The sequence below is a fragment of the Globicephala melas genome, chromosome X (genome assembly GCF_963455315.2).
Source record: "Globicephala melas chromosome X, mGloMel1.2, whole genome shotgun sequence".
Classification (NCBI taxonomy): Eukaryota; Metazoa; Chordata; class Mammalia; order Artiodactyla; family Delphinidae; genus Globicephala; species Globicephala melas.
This window is the reverse complement of record NC_083335.1, coordinates 25,511,243-25,530,815: the sequence shown is the minus strand read 5'-3', so window position 1 is coordinate 25,530,815 and position 19,573 is coordinate 25,511,243. Positions and strand designations below refer to the sequence as shown.

Genomic DNA, 19,573 nt, shown 5'->3' with positions numbered 1-19,573 from the left:
ACTGTGCTGGTCAGTCCCAGGTAGGTGGATCCCTGAGAGTCATGATGTCAAAGACCTCTCAGAATGTTCCAGCCATCCTTGTGCACAGCACACAAGTCTGTCACAGGGTTGAATGCCTCACTGAATAGGGCTTTGAACAGTAAAAAAAAAAAAAAAAAAAAAAAAAAAAAATACTGTGGCAAAGCTGTTGCTCTGATAGTGAAATTCCTGAGGGTGATGCCTTGGTGTTCTCTTATTCCAGATCAGATCCAGGGTTACAGCTACCGTGGACCACTCTAACAGGAATGGCCCAAAAACTCAATTGCTATCCTAGCGATCTGGCTGAACCCATCCCAAATACAAGTTCTCAGAGGTAAGAGATTAATGAAAATACTGTATTCACATATTTAATAAAACAAGAGCTAGAAGGGACTTTATAAAAAAAACAGTTGCTGGCAAATAATTTAAATATCATTTTTCCACAGCATTCTGTTTATACCACATATAATCTTGACATTACCAGTTACAATTGTGGATACACTAATGTTGAACTTATAGTTTTTGTACTTAAAAGTTAATGTTTCTGTCCATCAACAGATGAATAGACAGTCAAATTGTATATCCAATTGTATATCCAAGATACAGTGAATATCTTTACCCATAAAAAGGAATGAAGTAGTGAGTGATACATATGACAACTTGGATGAACCTCAAAAACATGATGCTAAGTGAAAGAAGCCTGACACAAAGGCCACATATTATATGATTCCATCTGTACAAAATGACAGGAGTAGCCAAGTCCACAGAGACACAAAGTGAATTAATGGTTGTCTGGGGCTGAAGAAACGGGAGGAACAGGGAAGTGACTGTTTAAAGAGTGTGGAGTATCCTTTTGAGGTGATGAAAAATTTCTCAAATTATAAAATGGTGATGATTGTACGGCCCTGTGAGTATACTAAAAGCCACTGAATTTTGCACTTTAACATAGTAAATATTATGGTATGTAAATTATGTCTCAGTAGAAATATATTTTAAAAATACTTTCAAAAATTGGTGACTTTAGTAAAGGAGAGAGCCATGCTAATAGATGGGGAAAGAGTTCAAGACCGAAGAAATAGCCAGTTCAAAGCCCTCAAGGCCAGTTTTAGGAACAGCAAGTGTGGTTATAGTGGAGGAAGCAACAAGGACAGTAATAGCAGACGAGATGACGGAAATAACAGGAGGCCTTGTGGGAGCTTGTAAGCCATTGTATAGACTTTGACTTATACGCTGGTGAAATGGGAAGTCATTGGAGGTTTGAGCTGAAGAGAAGCATGATCTGACTTGGGTTTTTAAAAAATTGTTCTGCCTTTTGTATGGAGAAGAGAATGTAGGAGCACAAGATGTGAAGCAGGGAGACTGGTTCGTGGGCTTTTACAGTAATCCATGCCAAAAAATGATGGTAGTTTTGACTAGAGTCTTAACACTGGGGACATAAGAAACGTTTAGATTTGGTGACACGTTTTTAAGTTTGAGAAAACAGGATTCCTGATAAGCTGGATATGCTATTTTTTGGGCCCAAGCAGTAGAGTTGTATTTTATTGGTACAGGGAAGACCATGCTACTAGCAGCTTAGGGATAAAAGTTTGACACATTATACTTAAGATACCAATTAGTTATTAAGTGGTAAAATTAAGTTATTAATTTTGATTAGGCAGTTGCATATATACAGCACACCTGCATAGAACATGGGCTGGTGTCTTTTCTGATTTGTCAATACCCAGGTAATACCAATCTTTAAATATTTTAATATCTCTTCTGTATGAGTCTTGAGTTCAAGGGAAAGGCCCAGACTAGTAATATAATCTGGACATCTCATTAGCATGTATATGTTTTTTAACACCATGGGTGTGGCTTTCTCAATTCATTTTTTCTGTAATGTGAGATACAGAGATTGTGAGAGAGAAAATATATTCTCTGAGGGAGGCTTGCTTATTAAGGAGGGACAAAGCCCTACCTAACTATTTGAGCTGACTGGTATAATGGTAGATTTTTTTTTTAATGGTTTTTCCCATTGCCAAGAGCAAAATTCCCTCTCCCTTTCTCAGTATATTTCTGTGAGAAACCTATTATTTGTGAATCCTTCTCTCCCTTTGATATCTCTGTAGATCTTTTCAAAGAATAGGTAAGCCTCTTGCCAGCTTTACAACCCAGGAGTGTTTTTCTTAAGCATCTGGGAAACATCTCTTTGAAATGTAAACATCAAGGAATATAGTGTCTCTATCTCCCTATCACTGTAGGAATGTCTTTCCCTGAGCTGTAACCAAATGCTCCTCCTAGTGATAGCAGTTTTGTTTTTCCTTCAGACAAAGGCAGTTAGCTAACACAAATGGCTACCTCAATGCCAGATGAATTTGGGATGAACTATGAAAGAATGCATATGAAATGGTGTTGTAATGTCCTCTTATGGGAAGACAAGTTATGGTTAATCTTGAGAACATGTATGGAATGCATTGTCGCTGCTTGGTGATACATAGGGTGGAATCTCTTTCTGCCTTTATAATCTCTTAGCAGGTTGCCTGTGACACGCATTTTAATCTGGTTTAGTGCTTGTTCAGTACTAAAATGGTTTTCTTTCTTTTCTGTATCTTGTGGAGAGGATTCTATGCCTTGACAGGATGTTTTTAATTTGCACAACACTGGTAATAAAAGGGGCAAATCCCTGTAATTTTAAAGCTCCTGTGGGTGCCTTGTACTGCTAAAGTGGAAAAAGATCCTAGAAATAGCTCTTTATATAGCATATAATTTTATTGATTGAGTTTCTGGATATGACAGATAACCCAAGTGGCAGTCCACCTCCTCCAGACTTTAATGTGCTCCCGTATTCAGATTGTCTGCTTGGCCACTGATTCTTTGAAGTAAAAAATACGTGGATATAAGATAGGAGGTCTATTAGCAACAAAAAATTATTTGGAACCATTATACTAGGGGTTGAGGATGTAATTATTAGCAAGATAAAATTGTTCTCGTGGAGTTTACAGTCTAGTGACAAAGCTAGACAAATAGGCAATTAAAATACAGTGGGATTAAGTGGTAATAAGGAATTATAAAGTATTCTGGTAAAACTAGCAGCCATACTTAGCACAGTCTTTGAGAGTCAGAGGAGGTTGCCTGGAGGAAGGCTGTCTTAGCTGAGACCTGAAGAAAGAGTAAGAGTGAGCATTAGAAAAAGCGAAGGTGAAGCGGTCAATGGTGTACCGGGCAAAGTTACTAGCATGTGCTAAATTCTGGATAAATGAGAGGAAATAAATATGTATGGAGCTGTAAGCAGTTTAGTATAATCAGAGCATGAAGTATAACTACAGAGGCATGGGGATGGTTAGTGACAAGGGATAAGACTTGTACTCACATGCCTTGCTACAGCATTTGAATTTCACTTAGCAGGCAAAGGGAAGCCTCAAGGCAAGGTGGCAGGTGAATGATCAGATTTGTGCTTTATTTAGAAAGATTAATGATATTGCGATTTGAAAAGTAGTTTGGAATGGGGACGGATTGGGTGTAGGGGGACTTGTTAGGAGAAGGTCCAGCTAAGAGGTGAGGGTGGCTTCCCCTTAGGGAAGTGACATATGGATGGAGAGTAACGGTGTGTTCCAGTGACATTTAGGAGTTACAATTCATAAAACACTGGTGTTGATTAGATGTAGAGGATGAGGCAGAAAGAGAGGTATACTGTCCCACTGGCACATTCTTCCCCAAATCCCATAATTGAAAATCCCGCTTTAAAAAATTTGAATTCATTTTGGCATGTCCCTTGAGTTACCCATGTGTATGTGAAACAAAAATGACACCTGGAAATGGGATGGGTTCCTCATTTTTCAGACTAACATGAGGTGAGGTCTTATGTTCAAATTCTCTTTCCCCTGAGAGACCAAAAGTAAATGCATCCTACTTGGTATTACCTTGTGGAGCAGTTTATCCTTTATCAACTCAAACCCAAACTGATTTAATTGTATCATGTTTGAGAGAGATGAATTTCCTGTCACCATCACAGATGCCTAAAGACAGCCTAAAGCAGAATAAATACAAATATTTATGCAAAGTAGCCATAGCTAACATTCTGCTGATTGTTACAAAGGTAGCCACTGAGGTGAGAGATTAGAAATTGGTAAGAATGTTAATAAAATTGTAATATAAAGGAAATCCTGGTAATTTTACATTTTTATTTAACATATTTGGCCATGTAGAGCAAATTTCACTGTATCCAGTATGGTAGGGAGATGGAGTAAAATGTGTTATGACCCTCAAAATTATTCTCAATTAACCAGAATATTTAAACACCATTATTGATCACTGTCACTTCATCCACATTTCTGAACACATCTTGCATAAAGAAGACATTCAACAGTATTTCTTAAATAAACATATATGTGCATTGGCGATTACCAAAATATGATATAAAAATAATGCAATTAAGAGTATATAAAACCGAAACTAAAAAGAGCATACCTTGATTCCTTTAATAATTCGATAGGCACTTTGGAATATTTTAGGAGTTTAGGGTCATCATAGTTAACATGGATAATTATTGACCAGTAATTTGGTTAGAAATGAAAATATATTAAATAATTCTATCCTTGGCACAGGACAGATCCTGGAGGATTACTTTTTTAGTAAACCCCTTCATCACCTTGCTTAGTTGTTATTTGTGTTTCATAGTTGTCAAGGTGCTAAAATTACATTTATTTGATTATCCTAATGGTTTGGTTTCAGTAAAAGTGAACATTTCTTCATCTTTTGAGTTTCAAGGTGTACTCAATCCCAGGGCTAAAAAGTGTTTTATTAAATAGTAAGTATTTCCAACACATGGACTACTGTAATGCTTAATTACAGTATTGTAATTCAACTAATTCTAAAGTTTTATTTGAAAAATGACACTCTATCAGATGGAATAATAATTAGTATTGTTATTAGGATTAGTTTTTTCATTGAACTGTAGTTGATTTACAATATTATTAGCTTCAGGTGTATGATGGTGATTCAAAATTTTATAGCTTGTAATCCATTTAAAGTTATTATAAAATATTGGCTATATTCCCTGTGCTATATACAGAATATATCCTTGTAGCTTATTTATTTTATACATAGTAGTTTGTACCTCTTAATCCCCTTACCCCAGTCTTGCCACTGCCCCCTTTCCTCTCCCCACTGGTAACCACTAGTTTGTTCTCTATATCTGTGAGTTTGTTTTTGTTTTGTTGTATTCATTTATTTGTTTTACTTTTTAGATTCCACATTTAAGTGATAACATTGAGTATTTTTCTTTCTCTATCTGACTTATTTTACTAAGCATAATACCCTCTAGGTCCATCCATGTTGTTGCAAATGGCAAATTTTCATTCTTTTTTATATCTGAGTAGTATTCCATTTTGTGTGTGTGTGTGTGTGTGTATGTGTACGTACACATAGATACATACATACATATACACATCTTCTTTATCCATTCATCTGTTAATGGACCCTTAGGTTGCTTCCATATCTTGGCTATTGTAAATAATGCTGCAAGGAGCATTGGGGTGCATGTATCTTTTCAAATTAGTATTTTCATTTTCTTCCAATATATACCCAGGAGTGGAATTGCTGTATCATATGGTAGTTCTATTCTTAGTTTTTTGAGGAAACCCCATACTGTTTTCCATAGTGGCTGTACCAATTTACAATCTGACCAACAGTGTACTAGGGTTCCCTTTTCTCCACATCCTCACCAACATTTGTTGTTTGTAGACTTTTTGATGATAGCCATTTTGACAGGTGTGAGGTGATATCTCTTTGTGGTTTTGATTTGCATTTCTCTGATGATTAGCAATATTAAGCATTTTTTAATGTGCCTGTTGGCCATCTGTATATCTTCTTTGGAAAACTTACTATTCTGGTCTTCTGCCTGTTTTTTTGATTGCGTGTTTATTTTTCTGATATTGAGTTTTATGAGCTGTTACATATTTTGGGTATTGACCCCTTATCAGTCATATCATTTGAAAATATTTTCTCCAATTCAGTAGGTTGTCTTTTCCTTTTGTCAACGGTTTTCTTTGCTGTGCAAAAGCTTTTAACTTTAATTAGGTCTCATTTGTTTATTTTTGCTTTTGTTTCATTTGCTTTAGGGACTGATCCAAAAAAATATTGCTGTGATTTATGTCAGAGTGCTCAGCCTATGTTTTCTTCTTGGATTTTTATGATTTCTGATCTTACATTTAGGTCTTCAATCCATTCTGAGTTAACTTTTCTATATGATGTTAGAGAATGTTCTAATTTTATTGTTTTATATATAGCTGTCTGGTTTTTCCAACACCACTTATTTAAGAGATTGTCTTTTCTCCATTGTATATTCTTGCCTCCCTTGTTGTAGATTGATTGGTCATAACTGCATGGGTTTATTTCTGGGCTCTCTATTCTGTTCCATTGATCTATGTGTCAGTTTTTGTGCCAGGACCATAGTGTTTTGATTGCTGTGGCTTTGTAGTATAGTCTGAAGTTAGGAAGCATGAATCCTCCAGCTTTGTTGTTTTTTCTCAAGATTGCTTTGGCTGTTTGGGGTCTTTTGTGGTTCCATATAAATTTTAGGATTATTTCTGGGAAATAGGTCATTAGTATTTCGATAGGGATTGTATTAAATTTGTAGATTACCTTGTGTAGTATGGAAATTTTAACAATATTAATTCTTCCAGTCCATGAACATATGATATCTTACCATTTATTTGTATCATTTTCAATTTCCTTCATCGGTGTCTTAGAGTTTTTGGAGTATAGATCTTTCATCTCTGTCGTTAAGTTTATTCCTAGGTATTTAATTCCTTTGATGCAATTATAAATGGGGTTGTCTTCTTGAATTGTTTTCCTTTCTTTTTTTTTGTATTTTATTTTTACAAGAGATAAATAAACTGACACCAAGCATTGTAAATGTATGACCACAACAAAAGCAACAATGATTGCAATTACCAAACACGAAACACACTCATACTATGTCATAATATTGACATTCAGTCCAGTAATCCTCCACTGTAACAGCTCCTTTACTTGGCAGTGAAAATTGATTTATATATTTTTTGCCTCTGAGTCCTTGTGGGATTTTTTTTTTATTCAAACAGAAAGTCACAAAAATTATAATCATCCTCATCAGTTCACTCAGTCCCATGTAATTAACTTTTTTTCATCTTGATCTTTTCTTAGACCTTTTATGAATTCATCAGTTTTCCATTAGAGTTCTGAAAATGCTTATTCATTCAGTTCAGCAGTATAGTCAGTTACCAGAAACCTGTACTTGTCAGAGTCTTTTCCATGAATTCCTTGAAGATGAAACCCTTTTCTAGCAACATTTTTGCAAAAGCATCAGAGAACACCCAGAACTGTCTGTAAATGACAAAAGACTTAAAAATGACCACAGTTAAAGATTTGAGGAAAGTCCATAATAATGCAATTGACAAGGAAATTTAGTTATTTCTGAGATATACATTTTAAAGTAATAACTAGAATTATGACTTATAACATTATATCAGAACATATAAGATTTTTAGAAATTTCATGTAATGTCTGAAACATTTATATTAACATATTTCCATACACATAACCCAAAGAAAGTTTAGTATCAGTTGTTTTTTATTGTTTCTTTGTTTGTTTTTTTATAATGCAAGTTCTTATTAGTCATCAATTATATACACATCAGTGTATACATGTCAATCCCCATCGCGCAGTTCAGCACACCACCATCCCCACCCCACAGCGGTTTTCCCCCTTGGTGTCCATACGTTTGTTCTCTAAATCTGTATCTCAACTTCTGCCCTGCAAACCGGTTCATCTGTACCATTTTTCTGGGTTCCACATACATGCGTTAATATACGATATTTGTTTTTCTCTTTCTGACTTACTTCACTCTGTTTCACAGTCTCTACATCCATCCACATCTCAACAAATGATTCATTTTCTTTCCTTTTTATGGCTGAGTAATATTCCATTGTATATATGTACCACATCTTCTTTATCCATTCATCTGTTGATAGGCATTTAGGTTGCTTCCATGACCTGGCTATTGTTAATAGTACTGCAATGAACATTGGGGTACATGGGTCTTTTTGAATTATGGTTTTCTCTGGGTATAGGCCCAGTAGTGAGATTGCAGGATCATATGGTAATTCTATTTTTAGTTTTTTAAGGAACCTCCATACTGTTCTCCATAGTGGCCGTATCCATTTACATTCCCACCAACAGTGCAATAGGGTTCCCTTTTCTCCACACCCTCTTCAGCATTTGTTTTTCATAGATTTTCTGGTGATGCCCATTCTAACTGGTGTGAGGTGATACCTCATTGTAGTTTTGATTTGCATTTCTCTAATAGTTAGTGATGTTGAGCAGCTTTGCATGTGCTTCTTGGCCATGTGTATGTCTTCTTTGGAGAAATGTCTATTTAGGTCTTCTGTGCATGTTTGGATTGGGCTGTTTGTTTCTTTAATATTGAGCTGCATGAGCTGTTTATATATTTTGGAGATTAATCCTTTGTTGATTCATTTGAGGATATTTTCTCCCATTCTGAGGGTTGTTTTTTCTTCTTTATGGTTTCCTTTGCTTTGCAAAAGCTTTGAAGTTTCATTAGGTCCCATTTGTTTATTTTTGTTTTTATTTCCATTACTCTAGGGGGTGGATCAAAAAAGATCTTGCTGTGATTTATGTCAAAGAGTGTTCTTCCTATGTTTTCCTCTAAGAGTTTTATAGTGTCCGGTCTTACATTTAGGTCTCGAATCCATTTTGAGTTTATTTTTGTATATGGTGTTAGGGAGTGTTCTAATTTCATTCTTTTAGATGTACCTGTCCAGTTTTCCCAGCACCACTTATTGAAGAGACTGTCTTTTCTCCATTGTATATCTTTGCCTCCTTTGTCATAGATTAGTTGACCATAGGTGTGTGGGTTTGTCTCTGGGCTTTCTATCTTGTTCCATTGATCTATGTTTCTGTTTTTGTGCCAGTACCATATTGTCTTAATTACTGTGGTTTTGTAGTATAGTCTGAAGACAGGGAGTCTGATTCCTCCAGCTCCGTTTTTTCCCCTCAAGACTGCTTTGGCTATTCGGGGTCTTTTGTGTCTCCATACAAATTTTGAGATGATTTGTTCTAGTTCTGTAAAAAATGCCATTGGCAATTTGATAGGGATTGTGTTGAATCTGTAGATTGCTTTGGGTAGTAGAGTTATTTTCACAATATTGATTCTTCCAATCCAAGAACATGGTATATCTCTCCATCTGTTGGTACCATCTTTAATTTCTTTGATCAGTGTCTTATAGTTTTCTGCATACAGGTCTTTTGTCTCCCTAGGTAGGTTTATTCCCAGGTATTTTTTTCTTTTTGTTGCAATGGTAAATGAGAGTGTTTCCATAATTTCTCTTTCAGATTTTTCATCATTAGTGTATAGGAATGTCAGAGATTTCTGTGAATTAATTTTGTATCCTGCAACTTTACCAAATTCATTGATTAGCTCTAGTAGTTTTCTGGTAGCATCTTTAGGGTTCTCTATATATAGTATCATGTCATCTATAAACAGTGACAGTTTTACTTCTTCTTTTCCAATTTGTATTCCTTTTATTTCTTTTTCTTCTCTGATTGCCATGGCTAGGGCTTCCAAAACTATGTTGAATAATAGTCGTGAGAGTCGACATCCTTGTCTCGTTTCTGATCTTAGAGGAGATGCTTTCAGTTTTTCACCATTGAGAATGATGTTTGCTGTGGGTTTGTCCTATATGGTCTTTATTATGTTGAGGTAGGTTCCCTCTATGCCCACTTTCTGGAGAGTTATTTTTATCATAAATGGGTGTTGAATATTGTCAAAAGCTTTTTCTGCATCTATTGAGATGATCATATGGTTTTTCTTATTCAATTTGTTAATATGGTGTATCACTTTGATTGATTTGTGTATATTGAAGAATCCTGCATCCCTGCGATAAATCCCACTTGATCATGGTGTATGATCCTTTTAATGTGTTGTTTGATTCAGTTTGCTAGTATTTTTTGAGGATTTTTGCATCTATATTCATCAGTGATATTGGTCTATAATTTTCTTTTATTGTAGTATCTTTGTCTAGTTTTGGTATCAGGGTGATGGTGGACTCATAGAATGAGTTTGTGTGTGTTTCCTCCTCTGCAACTTCTTGGAAGAGTTTGAGAAGGATAGGTGTTAGCTCTTCTCTAAATGTTTGATAGAATTCACCTGTGAAGCCATCTGGACCTGGACTTTTGTTTGTTGGAAGATTTTTTTTTTTTTTTTTTGCAGTACATGGGCCCCTCACTGTTGTGGCCTCTCCCATTGCAGAGCACAGGCTCTACACACACAGGCTCAGCGGCCATGGCTCACGGGCTGAGCCGCTCTGCGGCATGTGGGATCATCCCGGACCGGGGCACGAACCCGTGTCCCCTGCATCGGCAGGCGGACTCTCAACCACTGCACCACCAGGGAAGCCCTGTTGGAAGATTTTTAATCACAGTTTCAATTTCATTACTTGTGATTGGTCTGTTCTTATTTTCTGTTTCTTCCCGATTCTGTCTTGGAAGGTTATACCTTTCTAAGAAATTGTCCATTTCTTTCAGGTTGTCCATTTTATTGGTATAGAGTTGCTTGTAGTAGTCTCTTAGGTTGCTTTGTGTTTCTGTGGTGTCTGTTGTAACTTCTTCTTTTTCATTTCTAATTTTATTGATTTGAGTAATCTCCCTCTTTTTCTTGATGAGTCTGGCTAATGGTTTATCAATTTTGTTTATCTTCTCAAAGAACCAGCTTTTAATTTTATTGATCTTTGCTCTTGTTTTTTTTGTTTCTATTTCATTTATTGCTGCTCTGATCTTTATAATTTCTTTCCTTTTGCTAACTTTGGGTTTTGTTTGTTCTTCTTTCTCTAGTTCCTTTAGGTGTAAGATTAGATTGTTTACTTGAGATTTTACTTGTTTCTTGAGGTAGGCTTGTATAGCTATAAACTTCCCTTTTAGAACTGCTTTTGCTGCATCCCATAGTTTTTGGATCATCGTGTTTTTTTGTCATTTGTGTCTAGGTATTTTTTGATTTCTTCTTTGATTTCTTCAGTGACCTCTTGGTTGTTTAGTAACATATTGCTTTGCCTCCATTTGTTTGCATTTTTTATGTTTTTTTCCCTGTAATTCATTTCTAATCTCAGAGAGTTGTGGTCAGATAAGATGCTTGATATGATTTCAATTTTCTTAAATTTACTGAGGCTTGATTTGTGACCCAAGATGTGGTCTATCCTGGAAAATGTTCCATGTGCACTTTAGAAGAAAGTGTAATCTGCTGTTTTTGGATGGAATATCCTAAAAATATCAGTTAAATCTCTCTGGTCTATTGTGTCATTTAAAGCTTCTGGTTCCTTATTTATTTTCATTTTGGATGATCTGTCTATTGGTGTAAATGCGGTGTTAAAGTCCCCCACTATTATTGTGTTACTGTCAGTTTCCTCTTTTATAGCTGTTAGCAGTTGCCTTATGTATTGAGGTGCTCCTATGTTCGGTACATATATATTTATAATTGTTTTATTTCTTCTTGGATTGATCCCTTGATCATTATGTAGTGTCCCTCCTTGTCTCTTGTATTATTCTTTATTTTAAAGTCTATTTTATCTGATATGATTATTGCTACTCCAGCTTTCTTTTGATTTCCATTTGCATGGAATATCTTTTTCCATCCCCTCACTTTCAATCTGTATGTGTCCCTAGGTCTGAAGTGGGTCTTTTGTAGACAGCATATATATGGATCTTGTTTTTGTATCCATTCAGCAAGCCTCTGTCTTTTGGTTGGAGCATTTAATCCATTCACGTTTAAGGTAATTATCGATATGTATGTTCCTATAACCATTTTCTTAACTGTTTTGGGTTTGTTTTTGTAGATCCTTTTCTTCTCTTGTGTTTCCCACTTAGCGAAGTTCCTTTAGCATTTGTTGTAGAGCTGAGTTGGTGGTGCTGAATTCTTTTAGCTTTTGCTTGTCTGTCAAGCTTTTGATTTCTCCATCGAATCTGAATGATATCCTTGCCAGGTAGAGTAATCTTGGTTGTAGGTTCTTCCCTTTCATCACTTTAAGTATATCATGCCACTCCCTTCTGGCTTGTAGATTTTCTGCTGAGAAATCAGCTGTTAATCTATGGGAGTTCCATTGTGTGTTATTTTTCGTTTTTCCCTTGCTGCTTTCAGTAATTTTTCTTTGTCTTTAATTTTTGTCATTTTGATTACTATGTGTCTCGGCGTGTTTCTTCTTGGGTTTATCCTGTATGGAACTCGCTGCGCTTCCTGGACTTGATAGGCTATTTCCTTTCCCATGTTAGGGAAGTTTTCAACTGTAATCTCTTCAAATATTTTCTCTGGTCCTTCCTCTCCCTCTTCTCCTCTGGGACCCGTATAATGCGAATGTTGTTGTGTTTAATGTTGTCCCAGAGGTCTCTTAGGCTGTCTTCATTTCTTTTCATTCTTTTTTCTTTAGTCTGTTCCGCAGCAGTGAATTCCACCATTCTGTCTTCCAGGTCACTTATCCATTCTTCTGCCTCAGTTATTCTGCTATTGATTCCTTCTAGTGTAGTTTTCATTTCAGTTATTGTTTTGTTCATCTCTGATTGTTTGTTCTTTAATTCTTCTAGGTCTTCGTTAAACATTTCTTGCCTCTTCTCGATCTTTGCCTCCATTCTTTTTCCAAGGTCCTGGATCATCTTCACTATCATTATTCTGAATTCTTTTTCTGGTAGGTTGCCTATCTCCACTTCATTTAGTTGTTTTTCTTGGGTTTTATCTTGTTCATTCATCTGGTACCTAGCCCCCTGCCTTTTCATCTTGTCTGTCTTTCTGTGAATGTGTTTTTTGTTCCACAGGCTGCAGGATTGTGGTTCTTCTTGCTTCTGCTCTCTGTCCTCTGGTGGATGAGTCTATCTAAGAGGCTTGATGGGAGGGACTGGTGGTGGGTAGAGCTGACTCTTGCTCTGGTGGGCAGAGCTCAGTAAAACTTTACTCCAGTTGACTGTTGATGAGTGGGGCTGGGTTCCCTCCCTGATGGTTGTTTGGCCTGAGGCAACCCAACACTGGAGCCTACCTGGGCTCTTTGATGGGGCTAATGACAGACTCTGGGAGTGCTTACTCCAAGGAGTACTTTCCAGAACTTCTGCTGCCAGTGTCCTTGTCCCCAGGGTGAGCTACAGCCCTCCCCCCGCTTCTGCAGGGGACCCTCCTACACTAGCAGGTAGGTCTGGTTCAGTCTCCCCTGGGGTCACTGCTCCTTCTCCTGTGTCCCAATGCTCACACTACTTTGTGTGTGCCCTCCACGAGTGGAGTCTCTGTTTCCCCCAGTCCTGTCAAAGTCCTGCAATCAATTCCCTCTAGCCTTCAAAGTCTGATTCTCTAGGAATTCCTCCTCCCATTGCCGGACCCCCAGGTTGGGAAGCCTGACGTGGGGTTCAGAACCTTCACTCCAGTGCGTGGACTTCTGTGGTATAAGTTTTCTCCAGTCTGTGAGTCACCCACTCACTCAGCAGTTATGGGATTTGATTTTACTGTGATTGCGCCCCTCCTACCATCTCATTGTGGCTTCTCCTTTGTCTTTGGATGTGGAGTGTCTTTTTTGGTGAATTCCAGTGTCTTCCTGTCGATGATTGTCCAGCAGCTAGTTGTGATTCTTGTGTTCTCGCAAGAGCGAGTGAGAGCATGTCCTTCTACTCTGCCATCTTTGTTCCTCTTCCTCTTGAATTCTTTTTCTGATAGTTCATTATTAGCATATAGAAAAGCAACAGATTTTTTCATATTAATCTTGTATCCTGTAGCTTTACTGAATTCATTTTTTTCTTATTTGGTTTTTTGGCAGAGACTCTAGGATGTTCTATATATAGTATCATGTCATCTGCAAACAGTGACAGTTTTACTTCTTCCCTTCCAATTTGGATGCCTTTTATTTCTTTCCATGTCTGATTGCAGTGGCCAGGACTTCCAATACTATTGTAAATTGAAATGGTGAGAGTGGGCATCCTTGCCTTGTTCCTGAATTTAGAGGAAAGGCTTTAATCTTTCCAACATTGAGTATGATGGTAGATGTGGATTTGTTATATATGGCCTTTATTATGTTGAGATAGCTGTACACATTTGCTGAGAGTTTTTATGATAAATGGATATTGAATTTTGTCAAATTCTGTTTCTCTGTCTATTTAGATGATCATATGCTTTTTATCCTTTATTTTTACTTTATCAGTGTTTTCTCCCATGCCAAAATAAATGATAGTAAAATGGTACACATTTATGTAAACTTTGGAGGAATAAAGACCTAAATACTTATATATCTATTCAATTATAAAGATTATATAATTCATAGAATCAGCATTGTATAATATTCACAGGTTTTCTTTTTATTTCTTTAACAAGTATAGTTCAAAAAATTAAGGCTATATAAAATCTTTTAAACTAAATAGCAAATTTGGTAATGGCTTCTGTAGCAGTCAGAGTCCTTCAGGAGACAGAATCTAATTCAATATTTCAAGAGACTACTTAGAGAAGATTAGTTAGGGTTAAGGGGACTAATGAGACATGTGGAGGTTCCCAGGAACTAACTACAATAGGAAGCCACTACCATCCTTAGTCCTGAAGGGGTAGGGGGAGAGAATGATGTTATTGTAGTTTACAGAGAGTATAGAGCCATGGAAGATGGGCCATAGTACAAGAACTTTGACCAAAGAGGAACCACAATGAGGTAGATCGGGGAGGGTGGGGAAGGGGGGATAAACATAGGGACTCTCTTTTCTGGCCTCTCTTCTATCCTTCCCTGTCTTTCACCCCTCTAGTCTCCTCCTGATGTTACTACTAACTAGAGGTAAGAAATAGAAGCCAGCCAACAAGAGCGCTCCAGTAATGCTGTTGGTAGGTATTAGTTTTTCAAGAGCACAGAGCGGGTCAGAAAAAGGGTACAGAATGGATCAGTGGAGGAATGGGTAGGGGCAAACAGAGAATAAGTATCACAGCTTCAGAAGATGAAGCGTCTTTTTTTCTTGAACACATCTTGACTTCAAACAGATATTTAAAGGCAAAGCATGCCAACTTTGTTTTTAATGCACTACTCAGATATCTTGGGATCTTTTTGAAATCTTGAAACTAAGAATGACCAGTTTGAAATACACAATGTGGAAACAACAACAATACTTCCAAATGGGGGAAACTTTAAAGTAGCACTTTGCATGGTAGACAAATCTACCTTGCTTAGAAATCAGGCCATCTTTAAAGCATCTGGAGAAAATTTGGTGTTTTAGTATTCTTTCCTGTTTTTCTGAAATACAAAAGTCCTCTCAGTTTATCATTCATTTTGAAAATAGAAGTATTCTTATTATAAGGAAACTAGCAGTGCAAGTGTACTGGTAGAATGGCAACCTATGTTCAACATCTGTATTAGGAGAAAAATCTGGTATAGAAGGGTTGGTGCCAAATTTGCAGGATACATGCCCCTGGAGATAAGGCATGTACCCTAATCACTAATACTAATAATTATCATTTATCAAGTGCTTAATGTGCCCTGAGCTCTCTCTATTTATTATCTCATTTAATTCTACTAACAATTTTGTGACCCTAGATATCATTATCTTCATCTTGCAGATGAGGAAACTAAGACTCAGAGATGGAATGACTTGCCCAAAGTCAATAGTCTCTGTGAAGGAATGTGAGTCTAGTTTTGCCAGATTTCATCAGTTTTCAAAAGAAGTGTGGAATCTAGATATTTATGTGAAAGTTCTCCATGTTTAAATGTATATTAAATTTGTACTGCTTTCTGGTCAAAAATTTAAAAAACACATCTGTAAGTCTGATATAGTTCATAGGCCATTATATCTAAGTTGTTTTCCATTCAGATGATAAAATTATATGGTCACCAGAGTCTTTATAAATTCTCTCCAAAGATATGAGTAATGTGAAGATTTCTGTCTCTTTGGAAGGGAAATATTTGGGGCAGGGGAGCCTTTTGGTACCCATCAAATCATAGGGAGGCAACATATTATTTGTAGTTTCTGCGCACTTAGGGGAGAGGGAGTTCTTTCAAGGGAGAAATCCCTGGAAATATCTTTGTGTTTCATATAACTATGCTCTCCCAGTACCCTAGAGTGGTAAAACTCTCTACTCTGTTCTATTCAGGACAATGTAACAATACATAACCCTGTGTTTCATTACAGCCTAACGTTTTACCTAGTTCACTTAATTCATTACATAACCACATTATTATATGAACAAAAGCAAAAAGGAGGTTCTTTTCAATTCATGTTAATTTCTTTTTTCCATTTTCTCCACTGATGCTGTAATCACTGGAAGTAGTTTTGATACACGTTAAAGAAGTTCAGGGCCCTTGGTATTGGGAATCATATTAGTAGCTGGTAATTTCTTCCTCTCTAATTTATTCTTTTCATTAGGTTTTCTGTAAGTGCATAGCATAGAGACATAATCTATAGCACTGGTGGGGAATTTACATTGAGAATAATAAGTGTATATGAGAGGAGAGGGCACACATGTAATTGTGAGCACAGAACCATTACAATCCATTGCAATGGGTGTGAGACATAAAAACCAGAAGGCTTGGTTTGGATAGCTGGGTACAGTGAGTCTGGAATTGTAACAATGCCTGAGTCGTTTTAGAAGAAAGGTAGCTATATATTCTTTGGTTGTTCATACAGGTCATTTTTTTCTACCCTCTCTGCTATAACTAAGAGAACAGTAAACATAAAAAGAAAAATATAGATCAAATTTTAACTCCAACTCCAATGTATAATTCTACATACTATTGTTTTAAATGAGGAAATGCTTCTATTTCACCTGTGAAAAGTGCTACTGTGTTTGGTGAAAGTTTCATTTTATAGTATTGTGAAGATTTCACATTTATTCATGAAATGACTTAATTCTGGAGAAATTTGGAGACCAATAAAAGCACAATTAACTGAAAATAATATGGAAAAATTATGGAAGAACCAAAGATAAAGATAATTGGAGTCCATATACAATGCTTTTCATTTAAATCCTTCATTTTAATTTGTTCTCCCTTCAAATCATTTACCAAAACAGCTCACACACAAGACAACTGGTTTGAATTTAAACCCTTCACCATCTAACTTACATGTGAATATACCAGTAATGATCATTTTTATAATTTAATGAATGCTTAGTATATACTAGGCTATATATACTTATTATCTTAATTTTCACAACAATCTGCAAACTAGATATTACCACCAGAAAACTGAGGTGCAGTGAGGTAAAGTGGCTGAAGCAAAGTCATAGTTGAATTCAAACCATGTTTTCTGTCTCCAAAGCCAATGCTATCTTGTCCCATTGGGTAATAGGAAAATATACAAGGAGTCCTGATAATTTAGAAACTGGATACAGAACCCTAGAAATGGATAGTTATCTTTGATGTTATGTTTTCCCATATATATTTTTTCCTTTATTCTTTAATTAATTTTTATTAGAGTACATTTGATTTACAATGTTGTGTTAGTTTCTGCTGTACAGCAAAGTGAATCAGTTATACATATGTACGTATCTCCACTCGTTTTTAGATTCTTTTCCCATCTAGGCCATTAAACAGTATTGAGTAGAGTTCCCTGTGCTATACAGCAGATTCTTATTAGTTATCTATTTTATATATAGTAGTGTGTATATGTCAATCTCAATCTCCCAGTTTATCCCCCCCCACACGTTTCCCCTTTGGTAACCATAAGTTTGTTTTCTACATGTGTGACTCTATTTCTGGTTTATAAATAGGTTCATTTGTACCATTTTTTTTTTAAGATTTCACATATTAGCGATATCATGTGATATTTATCTTTCTCTGTCTGACTTACTTCACTCAGTATGACAATCTCTAGGTTCATCCAAGTTGCTGCAAATGGCATCATTTCATTCTTTTTTATGGCTGAGTAAAATTCCATTGTATATATGTACCGCATCTTCTTTATCCATTCCTCTGTCAATGGACATTTAGGTTGCTTCCATGTCCTGGCTATTGTAAATAGAGCTGCAGTGAACATTGGGGTACATGTATCTTTTTGAATTATGGTGTCCTCGGGATATATGCCCAGGAGTGGGATTGCTGGATCATATGGTAGCTCTATTTTTAGATTTTTTAAGGAGCCTCCACACTGTTCTTCATAGTGGCTGTACCAATTTACATTCCCACCAACAGTGTAGGAGGGTTCCCTTTTGTCCACACCCTCTTCAGCATTTATTGTTTGTAGATTTTTTGATGATGGCCATTCTGACTGGTGTGAGGTGATACATCATTGTAGCTTTGATTTGCATTTCTCCAATAATTAGTGATGTTGAGCATCTTTTCATATGCCTCTTGGCCATCTGTATGTCTTCTTTGGAGAAATGTTTGTTTAGATTTTCTGCCCTTTTTTGCGGTACGTGGGCCTCTCACTGTTGTGGCCTCTCCCGTTGTGGAGCACAGGCTCCGGAAGCGCAGGCTCAGCGGCCATGGCTCACGGGCCCAGCTGCTCCGCGGCATGTGGGATCTTCCCGGACCGGGGCACGAACCCGTGTCCCCTGCATCGGCAGGCGGACTCTCAACCACTGCGCCACCAGGGAAGCCCCCATTTTTAAAATTATTATTATTTATTTTATTTTATTTATTTTTGGGAGCGTTGGGTCTTCATTGCTGAATGCAGGCTTTCTTCTAGTTGTGGCAAGTGGGGGCTGCTCTTTGTTGTGGTGCGTGGGCTTCTCATTGTGGTGGCTTCTCTCTTTGTGGAACACGGGCTCTGGGTGTGTGGGCTTCAGTAGTTGTAGCTTGCGAGATCTAGAGCGTAGGCTCAATAGTTGTGGCGCATGGGCTTAGTTGCTCCACGGCATGTGGGATCTTTCTGGACCAGGGCTTGAACGCATGTCCCCTGCATTGGCAGGCGGATTCTTAACCACTGTGCCACCAGGGAAGCCCTCCACCCATTGTTTGATTGGATTGTTTTTCTTTTTGATATGGAGCTTCATGAGCTGTTTGTATATTTTGGGGATTAATCCCTTGGTTGCTTCACTTGCAAATATTTTCGCCCATTCTGTGGGTTGTCTTTTCGTTTTGTTTCTGTTTTTTTTTTTCTTTATTACCCACTTTGGAAGAATCTTTCACAGTGGTGTACTAGTTTATTCCATAGGATTTAAGGCTGTATACACCACTAAAGGAATGATGTCATTTGCATAAATAAGCTATAAATGACTTTATGCCAATCAGTTAAATTATATATTGCAATATGTTTTAAGCAATGCTTTAAAGAAAATGGACTTAAGTATCCTGTCAAATAATAAAATTCATCCAAAGCACACTTGAAGTCACCCAGATTTCTATTCCATTAATTAATTTATTTAGTGTATATTTAAGGTATATCTGTGATATACTAGACACCCTGTTAGGAACATTGGGACTAAAAAGATGAGTCCTGATCTCAAGAAGCTTATAGGAGAAATGAAACAAGTACAGGTAACTACAATAGAAGGTACTTCAGTATGTGATAAGTGCCTATTCTACGTGTGATATAGACATTGAATATGTGGAGTGGAAAGGTGATTATTATTTACTTGAGTAAACAGGTG

General features: G+C 36.8%; 1 long non-coding RNA gene across 1 annotated transcript in view; it reads left to right on the top strand.

Annotated features, from left to right (window-relative positions):
• The first annotated feature begins 246 nt into the window (after window positions 1–246).
• Window positions 247–19,573, top strand: part of LOC132594419 (uncharacterized) — a 283,860-nt gene continuing 264,533 nt past the window's right edge. Inside the window, exon 1 of the long non-coding RNA XR_009560589.1 lies at window positions 247–352. This is a non-coding gene — a long non-coding RNA (uncharacterized lncRNA). The remainder of the gene's footprint in view (window positions 353–19,573) is intronic.